This window comes from Coenobita brevimanus, chromosome 73, assembly GCF_032717465.1.
Source record: "Coenobita brevimanus isolate Jiangsu-jjx chromosome 73, ASM3271746v2, whole genome shotgun sequence".
Taxonomy (NCBI): domain Eukaryota; kingdom Metazoa; phylum Arthropoda; class Malacostraca; order Decapoda; family Coenobitidae; genus Coenobita; species Coenobita brevimanus.
The window spans coordinates 19,407,567-19,419,383 of NC_137026.1; the positions used below are offsets into that span (position 1 = coordinate 19,407,567).

Sequence of the window (11,817 nt, forward strand, 5' to 3'; positions counted from 1 at the left end):
TATCATGGTTTTATTCCCGCGGTATATCTCACTTATGATGTCGATTAGGCTTTCGTGGGTTTTCAAATTTTTTAGGGCTGTTATAATTTCTTCCCATTTTATTGAGTCATACGCTTTTGAAAAATCTATTGCTGCTACTATCAGTAGTAATTTATTTCTATAACTTTGCTCTACACAGTATTCAAGAATTAATAAATTGACCTTTATTCTTGCCAACGGCCATACCACGTTGAGTACACCGCTTCCCGTCTGATCAGCGAAGTTGAGCAACGTTGGATCTGGTTAGTACTTGGATGGGTGACCACCTGGGAACACCAGATGCTGTTGGCATAACGTTCTCCCTACGTGTTAAGTGGGGTTGGTGGAGGATTAGTGCCCCTCCCTGTAAAACAATTAACTCTAAGCCTTGGCCACCCCGATTGGGATACATGGCGTCTGGCAATGAATGAACCTCTATTCTTCTTCCTGCCGTGAAACCCGCTTGCACGTCATTGTTTAGTTTGTTTTGGTTTATTTGTTTCTCCAATTTTTCTTTTAATATAGACATGAATAGTTTGTATGCTATGTTTAGTAGAGCAATAGGTCTTAAATCTTTGGCTGTTGGTTTCTTTTTCTTTGGTATCATTTTTGTTTTTGAGATTTTCCAGTTCTCTGGCATCCTTCCAATTGTTATTATTTGGTTAAAGCAGTTTGTTATGGTTTTTATACATATGCTACGCTTTGCCATTGCTCTGTAGCACTCTGGCTTTACCTCGTCTGGTCCTGGAGCTTTTTTATTTTGTAAATTTAGTATGTGTTTTTTTGTTTCTTCTTCTGTTATTACTGGTGGTAGCATTGGGCTAATTCCCATTTTTGTGCTAATTGCCATGTCCATGTGTTCCATTATTAGGTCTACTATATTATATTGGCTGCTGGTGTCTGAATTATGGCTGTTTACAGTTTCTTTCTCTCTTTTATATGTTTCCCTTTCTTCTTCATTCCACACTTTATTTATCTGGTTTTGGTGTTTTTGGCATATTCCCTTCCAGTAACCTATGAGTTCCTCTGTTGCTGCTTCTAGTTCTAGCCTATCTCCTTCTGTGTTGTACAATTCTCTTTATTGTCTTTTGGCTCAGTTCCCCTTAATTTATTAATTAATTCCCATATCTTTCTGCTCTTATCAGTGCTCTCCTTCACCTCCTTTGTTTTTTTCTTTTCATATATAGTTATTTCTTGTTTGACGTATTCTTGTACTTTTCGTTTTTGTGCCTCACATCTGTTCAGTAAGACTTTTTTCTTTTCTTCGTCCTTCTCATTTCTCCTGTTTCTGTTTATTTCTTTTCTTTTTTTTATTTCTCTTCTGATAATGTTATTCATCCAGGGAGATTCTATATTTTTATATGTTTTTTCTTCTTTTATAACTTTTCAGTAGTACTTTGTCTGCTGTTTTCTTCACTGCCTTTTCCATCATTTCCGTTCTGTTTGCCAATCCTACCTTACATATTTTCTCCATTTCTTCTACAAATCTGCCTAGGGACTCTTCATCTGTTGTATAATTCTCTTTTCTCTGCCAGTTATCATGAAAATTTCTTTTTGTACCTCCTCCTTCATATTCAGCTTCAATTAGGTTGTGGTCAGATAGGTCTGATTGATTTTGCACCTCGTCTATTTTCATGTATTTGTATTTGTCATAGAACCTTTGGTTAACTAGTACAAGATCAATGGCGCTTTTGCTGTTTCCTCTTTCCCATGTATATTCTCCCTCACAGTTTTGGTCATTGTTTAGTAGTATGAGGTTGTATTCCTCCATCCATTTTATTACCTCCTTCCCTTTTTTATCTAATTTCTGTGATCCTATGAAGCCTAAATGCGCATTGAAGTCACCTAGCATTATAAACGGCTCCTCTTTCATATTTTCTAGTATATTCTCTATTTCTTCTTTTAATCTGTCATATCTCTGTTTATCCTCTTCCTTCTCCCCTGCAGGTAAATATACTAAAAGTAGTTTGTACTTGAAATTTATCATGTTGCAATTGCCAAAGAGTAAGTCATTATTTACAGTTGTTATTTTCTCTACTTCAATACCTGTTTTCCTATTGAATAGGATTAACAAACCTCCTCCCTTTTTGTCGTTTATATTTCTCATGTTGCTTACGTATTTAAGGCCATTACTTATTTTAACTTTATCAATTTTTTGTTGAGTTTCAGTTAGGCACATTAACCAGACCTAAGCAACGTTGGGTCTGGTTAGTACTTGGATGGGTGACCACCTGGGAACACCAGATGCTGTTGGCATCCCTACGTGTCAAGTGGGGTTGGTGGAGGATTAGTGCCCCTCCCTGTAAAACAATTAACTCTAAGCCATTGGCCACCCCGTCTGGGATACATGGCGTCTGGCAATGAATGAATGAATGAAACATTAACTCTCCTTCTGATATAATTGTTTCTATTTCCGTTATTTTTACATTTGTTAATCCTTGTATATTTAGTTATTTTATTTTATTTGTATTTTCCTTCTTGTTTCAATCTCTTCTCTCATCTTTCCTTTTTAGTTGGCCTTTGTTTATGTACCAGCCTGTCTCCTTTTTCTCTTTTTTCTTTTAGCTGCTCCCACAGCAGTTTATTTTCCTCTCTTTCCTTCCTAGTCATATCTGTTACTATTGAGATTCTTTTGGCTTCTATCTTTTGTGTATTTTTCAGATTCCTAGCCTTTTTTAATACATCCCATTTCATTTTTGTTTCTTTAAGTTTGAGCAGTAGGGGTCGTCTTCTTGTACCTTCATCTCCTTTACTGCCTAGCCTTATTGCATCTTCTATTTCAATATCTCTTACTTTTATTTCCTCCTTGATTATTTCTGTACATAATTTTACATCATCATCTATCCTTTCCCTAGGGTTACTGTTTTCTGATTCTACTAAGTTATATATTATTATATTTTCCTTCCTTCTTTCTTTTTCTTCCATATCCTCTAGAATTTTCTCTCTAATTTCCTCTTTTGTGTCCTCTTTCAACTGTTCTTCTATTCTGTCCTCTCCTTTAATTTCTTTCATGACCTCTTCCTTTGCTTCTTTCTTTAATTCTTCTTTCATGTTATCTAGCTTGCTGTCCCATTCTCTCTTTAATTCCTTCTTTAAATCCTCTAGCTTCCTATCCCATTCTGTGGTCTTTTCTCTGAAGATTGTATGTATTTCTCTTAGCTCGTCTATTTTCAATCCTATATTCTCATTCTTTCTGGGACTAGTTGCCATTCTTCTTTTTGCTTGTGGTCTGCAGGTCTTGCATACCCATAATTGTTCTTCATCTCTTAGTTCTCTATACAGGGTAGGCCTGACCTGTTCACAGATGATGTGGTACCACCACTCACACATATCACACTGCAGTCCCCTGTCGTTCTCCTTTACCCTTTTCTTGCATCCCCTGCACTCGTCGTTATCCACCTGTCTTCCCTTATCATTATTTGCCATTTTTGTTTTGTTTTCTTTCCTCCTTTGTTATTTTGGTTTGATTTGGAGCTCAGCTCTTCTTACATCCACGTGTGGATCCGTTCGTCAAGTTTGTCCTTTGTTTACAAACGGCAAATGGTCATTCCGGCTTCTCGTATCATTCGTCTCAAAGCTTTCTCTCTCTCTTTTTTTTTTTTTTTTTTTTTTTTTTTTTTAATGCGAGGAAGAAGGAACCAAAGGCCATGAGCCCGCAGTAACAGTTCCCTCCAAGAGAAAAACAAAATACAATAGAGAGCCAAATTCAAGATCCGTTCATTTTGAGATGCCTGGACAGTGGACACACTACGTTTGAAAGACTGGAGATCATAGGCAGAAGGAAATACAGACAGAGGGAGACAGTTCCAGAGCTGACCTGTTGCATAAATGAAAGACTGGGAGTAACGGTTAACTCTTGCATTAGGGAGTTGGACAGAAAAGGGATGAGAGTTTGCTGCCAGACGGGTGCTACGCGCCCGTCGTAGAGGTGGAGGAATGCAAGCAGACAGTTCAGAGGAGCAGTGACCATTAAAGTAGCGATAGAAAAGAGATAAGATGCAACAGTGCGGCGAAGAGACAGAGGTTGAAGGGAGTCAGTAAGAGGAGGAGAGTTAATGAGACGAAAAGCCTTTGACTCCACCCTATTGAGAAGAGCTGTATGTGGGGAGCCTCCCCACACATGAGAGTTGTACTCCACACAGGGGCGGATAAAACCCCTGTATAGAGTCAACAATTGTGCAGGGGTAAAGAAAGAGCGGAGTCGGGTAGTTTCCGCCCTTAAATTAAATTAGGTTAGGCGGAAAGCAGTAAAAATTCGAATTTCTAAGGTATGAATGAGTTAGGTTGGATAAACATAGTTATAATTAATCATCTGTGGACGAGTTATTGTAATCTCTTAGGCGTGGGGATTCGCTGGGTGCACAAGGTGGTCTGAGCTCCTAAACTTTCCTAAGTAAATTGATAATTAAGAAGTCTGAGCATGGCGGAACGAAACGAAGAAAGCAATAAAGAGAAGGAGGTCTGCAGGAGATGCAATATTAAAGTGAAGAAAAACGACAGAGGGCTGCAATGCGATATGTGTGAGGTTTGGTACCATACTGGATGTGAGAAGGTCAGTGCAAAGAAATATGAGTTCCTGATGGACGAGGACATGTTCTGGTTTTGTAGGGATTGCAAACCCCCAGGTAAAAAGAAGATTGGTGAAGGTGGAAGCACTGGAAAAGAAGCTAGAAGTGGTAATAAATGAAAATGAAGAATTGAGAAAAAGTTTTAAACAAAACCAGGTAAATGTGGATATGAGGTTAGACAATCTGAGAAAGGATGTGATTGAGGAGGTTAAAGGAAAAATTATATTGGACATGAAGGAGGCAGAGGAAAAAGAGAGAAGGAAGAAAAACCTAGTAATATATAACCTACCAGAACCTGAGAAGGAAAACCCGAGGGAGGCAGTGGAGGAGGATATCAAAACCACCAGTGACATCATTAAGAAAGAGGTGGGGGTAGAGAACATTGAAATAGAGGATGCTGTCAGGTTAGGCAATCCAGTGGGAAGGGAGGGAAGGAGTAGACCCTTGCTTCTAAAATTAAAAGAGGCAAAGATGAAATGGGAAGTACTAAAAAATGCTAGGAATTTGAAAAACACCAGAAGCCCCATTGCAAGAAAAATATCAATCACTTTAGACATGACCAGGGCTGAAAGAGAGAAGAACAAAGAGCTATGGGAGAGGCTGAAAGAAAAACGTAATCAAGGAGAAAGAGGGTGGTATATAAAAAATGGGGAACTGGTAAAAAATAGAAATGTCGGAAATCAATGAGAATTCAAGAACCAATCCTACTTCAAAATCAAATTACTAAGTATACAGGGCCTAACAAAGGTAAAGAGTACAGAAGTATACGAAACTGTAAAAGGTAAGCAGTTACTGTGTCTGACGGAAACTCAACTGAAATATGATAAAATAAGGATAAGTAACTACATGGTAAATATACAGGGTATGGGAGAAAAGGAGGATAAGAAAGGAGGTGATCTAATGATATTGTATGAAGATAATCAAGAAATAAACGTGCAACAGGTAAAGACGCTAAACAAGGACATATTGTATTGTAATTGCCAAGTCAACAACCTGAGATTTAAACTGTTACTTGTGTACCTGCCAGTAGGGGATAGTGTGGCTGACAAACAACGAGGCAAAGCAATAAAAGAAGAAATTGAAAATAAAATTAAAGAAATACAGGAACCCTTCATACTCCTAGGGGATTTCAATGGTCACCTAGGATTCCTAGGAAAGCAGAAGGTAGATAGCACTGGGAAGGAAGTGATAAGATGGATGGAGGAGTATAACCTAATGTTAAATGGGGATCAGCGTTGTGAAGGAGAAACAACATGGGAGAGAGGACAGCAGAAAAGTGCTATCGATCTGGTTCTAGTTAACACTCTTATGTATGACAAATTTAATTATATGGTAATTGATGAAGGGAAAAAACAGTTTGACCTATCAGATCACAACATGGTAGAAGTAGATTTCAGCTGCGAGCATGAAAAATCTGTCAAAAAGAACATGTGGCCAAACACAAAATACTGTAGAACAGATGAGAAAGTTATGAGCAGGTATGTGGAGGAGCTGGAGAGAAGCTGCAGAGAAGGTGAGATAGAAAATATGGAGAAAATGGAGAAAATAATGAAAGAAAAGGCTGAGAGTATCCTAACAAGAACATACAGGAGAAAGATAAATGAGAAAAGGGAAAAGGAACCACCCTGGATAAATAAGACAATAAGAGAAGAAATCAAGAAAAGGAAGGCAATAAATAGGGAAAAGAGGAATACTAAAGAAATAGAGGATAAAGGTTACATGCTAGGTATACTGAGCAAAAGAACAGGGTCCAGGAATTAATCAAAGAGGCAATTAGTGACCATGAAAGGAAAGTAACAAGAGAAATCAGGGAAAGTAAAAATAACAGCGAAAAATTATGGGACCACATAAACAAGTTAAAAGGCAAAGAGTTAAGGAGGGAAAAAGAAACAGAGTTGTACAGTGCAGAGGGAGACAAACTAAATAGTAAGCAGGCAGGCCAAGAGCTGGAAAGGTTTTGGAAAAATATATACCAAAAGCATGATAACAATATAGCTAAAGTATGGAATGAGGAGGAGAGGGAGAATTTTAAGAAGAACAAAAAAAATGTTGATAACACAGAGCTAGGAGGGTTGCTTTCCTTTCCAGACACAGTAAGAGAACATATGGATATGGCAATAGAGGTAGTAACAGGGGTAAAGCCAATGGACAAGCCAATTATTAGACTAGAGGAGGTAAAGAGATGTTTGCAGAAATTAAAGAATAAGAAAGCAGCAGGCCCAGATGAAATTAAACCGGAATGCTATAAAGCACTAATAAGAAGTCAGGATTGTATGACAAAAATAGCAATGTTTAAATAAAATAATTGAAGAGGGGGAGTTACCAGATAACTGGAAAAAATCTAAAACAATTATGATACCAAAGGTGCCTAAACCATCTGCAAAAGATCTGAGACCGATAGCCCTCACAAACATATCATATAAAATTTTCATGAATTTAATAAAGGAAAAAGTGGAGCAGCAGCTCAAAATCAATAGGCTAGATAGTGAAATGCAGGCAGGCTTCACTACAGGCAGAAGGGTAGAGGACAATCTACTAGTCTTAAAATATTGTATAGACACCAGCTGGGTAAATAAAACACCTTTAATCATTGCAGCAGTGGATTTCTCAAAAGCATACGACTCCATTAAAAGAGAGAAAATTATAGAGGCATTAAAGGAAGTAAAAGACCATGAAAATATAATAGACAGCGTCAGCAAAATATACCAAGGAGACAAAACAATGATAAATTTAAGCAAAGACATAAAAAATGAGATAGAAATCACTAGTGGAATCAGGCAAGGATGCACAGGATCAACAACACTATTCAAATTAATAACCTTTATGATATTAAACCACCTTGAAAGTGTAGGCCTTGGTTATAGAGATAACAGAGTTGAAATCAACACCTTGTTTTTTGCTGGTGATGGCCTACAATTTTCACAGACAATAATTGAGGCCAAAGCTAACATTAGAAGGTTAATAAATATTAGTAAAACCTGTGGACTAGAAATAAATAAAGCAAAAAGTAAATTCATTATGTTCAATATGAAGGAGAAACCAACAGAAATAGAGGGTATAGAAGTGGTAAATTCAATTAAGTATTTGGGGGTAACAGTAGTGGACTTTAAAGACTGCTTTAAAGGACATAAAGAAAACATCATTATGAAAGCACAAAGACTAGCAGACTTAACCTACTCCGTTATGGCTAGGAGCTGCAATAAAATTTTAATCGGTAAAACTTACTGGAAGAGCCTAGCACTCCCTGGAGTTCTGTTGCAGGAGTAATTGATTTTAATGAAGAAGAAATAGACAAACTACAGAAAATAGAAAATGGGGTGTATAGAACAATCTATCTATCTATCTATCTATAGCCCGACACCTTAATCCCGCAAAGGGTGGCCGCAGACAAAACGCCTCCAAGTCGCTCTGTCACCCACCATTTGACTACCCTCCCCCCAACTCACCCCCCCCTCCCTCATATACCTGTCAACTCCATCCCTCCACCTCATCCTCGGTCTACCTCTCCCTCTCCCTCCCTCCACCTCACCTACATACACCCTCTTAGTCAGTCTTTCATTCTCCATTCTCTTCACATGTCCAAACCACCTCAGTGTATTTCTCCTAATCTTCTCAACCACATCCACATCCACCCCACAGCGTTCCTTCACTTCTTCATTCGTCAACCTGTCCCTCCACGTCACTCCACATGCTCCTCTCAAGTAACTCATTTCCACTGCTCTCACTCTTGACTTGTACTAGGGTAGTGTGATGAGTAGGGATGGAACTTTGGGGGATGAAGTGCGTGAAAGGGTACAGCAGGGAAGGAATGTTGTTGGTACACTGAAAGCAGTGATGAGAAATAGGGGGGTGAGTATGGAAGTTAAGAAGTCACTGCATGATAGTATTGTGATCCCTACCCTGACGTATGGAAGCGAGGCATGGTATAGAACAATGCTGGGAGGTAATACGAGCACTGCAGTAGGCTGCCTGAGGGGCGAAGTAGGAGCCTCACTAATGGAAACAAAAATAAAGAGGGCAAAGCTTCAATATCTCCAAGGTATTTTAAAGAGAAGAAATAATGCACTATTAATTGAAGTTGTAGAAGAGCTGAGGGAACGCAAGAGTAAGTGGATGAGGGAATGTGAGAAGGCACTAAAAGATCTTGACCTAAATACAGATGGGTTAAAAAATATAACAAAGATGAACTAACCCAGAAAATATATGATGAGGACACAAAAAGGTGGAGAAAAGACATGGAAAATAAATCAAGCTTAGAAGTATATAAAAAATGAAAGAAAGAAATAAGTGGAGTAGATGAAATATATGATAATACACCAGCCTCCATAATTCTGTTGAAATGCAGATCTAATACACTAAATTTAGCAAATAGAAATAGATTCAAGGGAACCGAGACAAATTGTCCAATGTGTAATGCAGAGACAGAAGACTTGATATGTTTTTTATTAGACTGCACAGGATATATGGAAGAAAGAACACAACTGGTAGAATTACAACTGCCATATATAGAGGAAAGAAATAGTATACTTGGGAACCTCTACAAGTGGTATTGAAAAAAAGAAATTAATAATATTTAAATGCTGGAAAAAAAGAGAAAGGAAAATGACCCACCATTCATATATCAATACATGCTAGGGCTGTCTGATACAGGACTGATGTACTGATATTGGCAGAGGTATTTTTATCCCAGCAGGTCTTCTGGTAAATCTGCTTTAATAAAATTCAACTCTAAAACTTTTCCCTGCCCCAGCTAGGATTCAAACCTGCGTCCATTAGGACTGTGAGACACCTCTCTACTGATGCGCCACTAGGCCGTGGGCTGGGGGCCGCTGGGTGCAGGGCTGGGGTCGGAGGTAGGGAGAGGCAGGGTAGTATAAAGTTGAGACAGGGTATTAGAGTGCAGGAAGAAGCAGGGTATTAGAGGGTAGGGAGAGCAGTAGGGTAGGGTGGGAAGAGAGAGAGAGAGAAACAGGGTCTACAAGAATGGGAATATGAAGTGTGGGGTAGGAAATGGGAGCAAGGAAAGGTGGGACAGGGAAAGACAGCAGGGTATGGAATTGAAGGATAGTGTACAGAGGAAAGTTAGACAAGAAGGGTAAGGTAAGAAGAGGAAGGACAAGGTTAGTTTTAGTTGGGGAGGAAGAAAGAAAAATGGCAGGGTAGAAGAGAAGGACAGGCAGAGCAGGGTAGGTAGGTAAAAGCAGGATAGGGTTGGGAGAGTAAGGTAACACGGTAGGGTATGGTACGGTAAGGTAAGATGCAGGTTAAAGTCGGGTGGGGTGGGGTAAGGTATGGTACACTAGAGTAGGATGGGATAAGGTATGGTACAGTAGGGTAGGTTTGGGTAGGGTATATGAAGAATAAAGTAGGGTAGATGAAAGGTAGGGTAGGGTAAGGTGGAGGAAGGATGGGAGGGAAGGGTAGAGGAAAGGTAGTGAAGGGAGAAAAAGAGTAGGGCAGGCTGAGCTAATACTCCTGCACAAGGACATAGAAATAAACGGAGTTGAACCATTTCAAGTACTGTAGAGATCAGAAGTATCTTTTTTGGCCTAAATCTCAATATTGAAATTTATGGTAGTCTGAAAGGCATCTTATAAGTGCAAATCAAAGATTTTAACCATTAAACTGTAGTCTATTTGTAATATATTTAAGGTTATGACCACTCAAGCTCCTTCAGCTCATTGTTAATAAAATCCAAAAAATAAAAAACAATTGTACTAAGCTTCTATTGTAAATATTAAATTATAAAATATAAACAACTGGTAAAATTAGGGTAATTTCTACATTTAAAGCAACGTTGGGTCTGGTTAGTACTTGGATGGGTGACCGCCTGGTAACACCAGATGCTGTTGGCATCCCTACGTGTCAAGTGGGGTTGGTGGAGGATTAGTGCCCCTCCCTGTAAAACAATTAACTCTAAGCCGTTGGCCACCCCATTTGGGATACATGGCGTCTGGCAATGAGTGAATGAATGAATGAAAAAAATGAAGGAGCTCAGAAATTCAGGCGACTGATTATAGCTTACACGTAGTAAGAGAAGAGGAGGTGTGACCACAGAAAGACACAGAAGAAAGAGAAATGAGAAAGAAGGAAATCGTTTAGAGGTGCCGTTGTAAAGGCAATACCTCAACAGCATCACATCACATCACAGCTTTTTGCTCTTACCCAATTGTATCTTTACAGGAATGAGTCAGGCTCGTACTGTGACTACTGTCCCATGTATTAAACCATTTTTATCATACATAACCTTGAAATTATGAATAGTTTTGGGACACACTACTTCATTCGGTAGTGCATTCCACTGATCAGTTGTCTTATTAGGGAAACTGAGTTTCCTTACATCTTTATCACCTCTCTTTTTTTTGCAGTTTTTTGCAATGTCCTCTTGCTGATGCTTCACCATATGATATATATTCATTTAAGTCTATTTTCTGTTCCCCTAAGATGCATTTATATAGCATAATCATGTCTCCTCTTCTCGTCCTCTCCTGCAGTGTTGGTAAATTCAATCTTTCCAGTCTTTCTCATTGACTTAAATCCCTTAAGCTTGGTACCCATCTTGTAGGGGCCCTTTGTACTTTTTCAATATTATCTGTGTTTTTTTAGATGATTCCAGACTACTGTGATGCATACTCCAGAGTTGGTCTGATGAATGATATTATCTTCCTCAGGATATCTTCATTTATATATGCGAATGCTATTCTCATATTTGCAAGCAATGTATGCTATACATGTTTCATACCTTCTCATTGATGTGAGATAGTATGTTACTGATAATTACTCCTAGGTCCTTATCCTTTTCTGATGTGTAGAGTTGATCTTTCTAACATAATACCAATCTGGTCTTTTCTCACTTTTACCAAATTTTATTACATTACACTTATCCACATTAAATTCCATTTGCCATTTATTGCTCCATTCATGAAGCTTGTTCAATTCCTCTTGCAGCTTTTTGCAAGAATCTATGTTAGTAATTTTCCTTTGAATTTTTGCATCATCTGCAAACATAATTAGATAGCTTCCATTTCCAATATTACGGTACTGTCTATGTCATTTATGTATACTAGAAACATAATTAGTGCCAGCACAGCCCTGTCGAACTCCCCTGGTCACTTCCCTCCATGATGACTAATTTCCCCTTAATGTTGTTCTCATTTCCCTTTTTCTGAGAATATCCTGCATCCAACAGTGGAGATTGCCTTGGATATCTCCTTGATGGTACAGTTTCCAT

At 38.5% G+C, this 11,817-nt stretch overlaps 1 non-coding gene across 1 annotated transcript; it reads left to right on the top strand.

Annotated features, from left to right (window-relative positions):
• The first annotated feature begins 211 nt into the window (after positions 1-211).
• LOC145407605 (5S ribosomal RNA) lies at positions 212-330 on the top strand. The gene has a single exon (XR_013898755.1). It is a non-coding gene; the product is annotated as a 5S ribosomal RNA (ribosomal RNA).
• Positions 331-11,817: the final 11,487 nt, after the last annotated feature.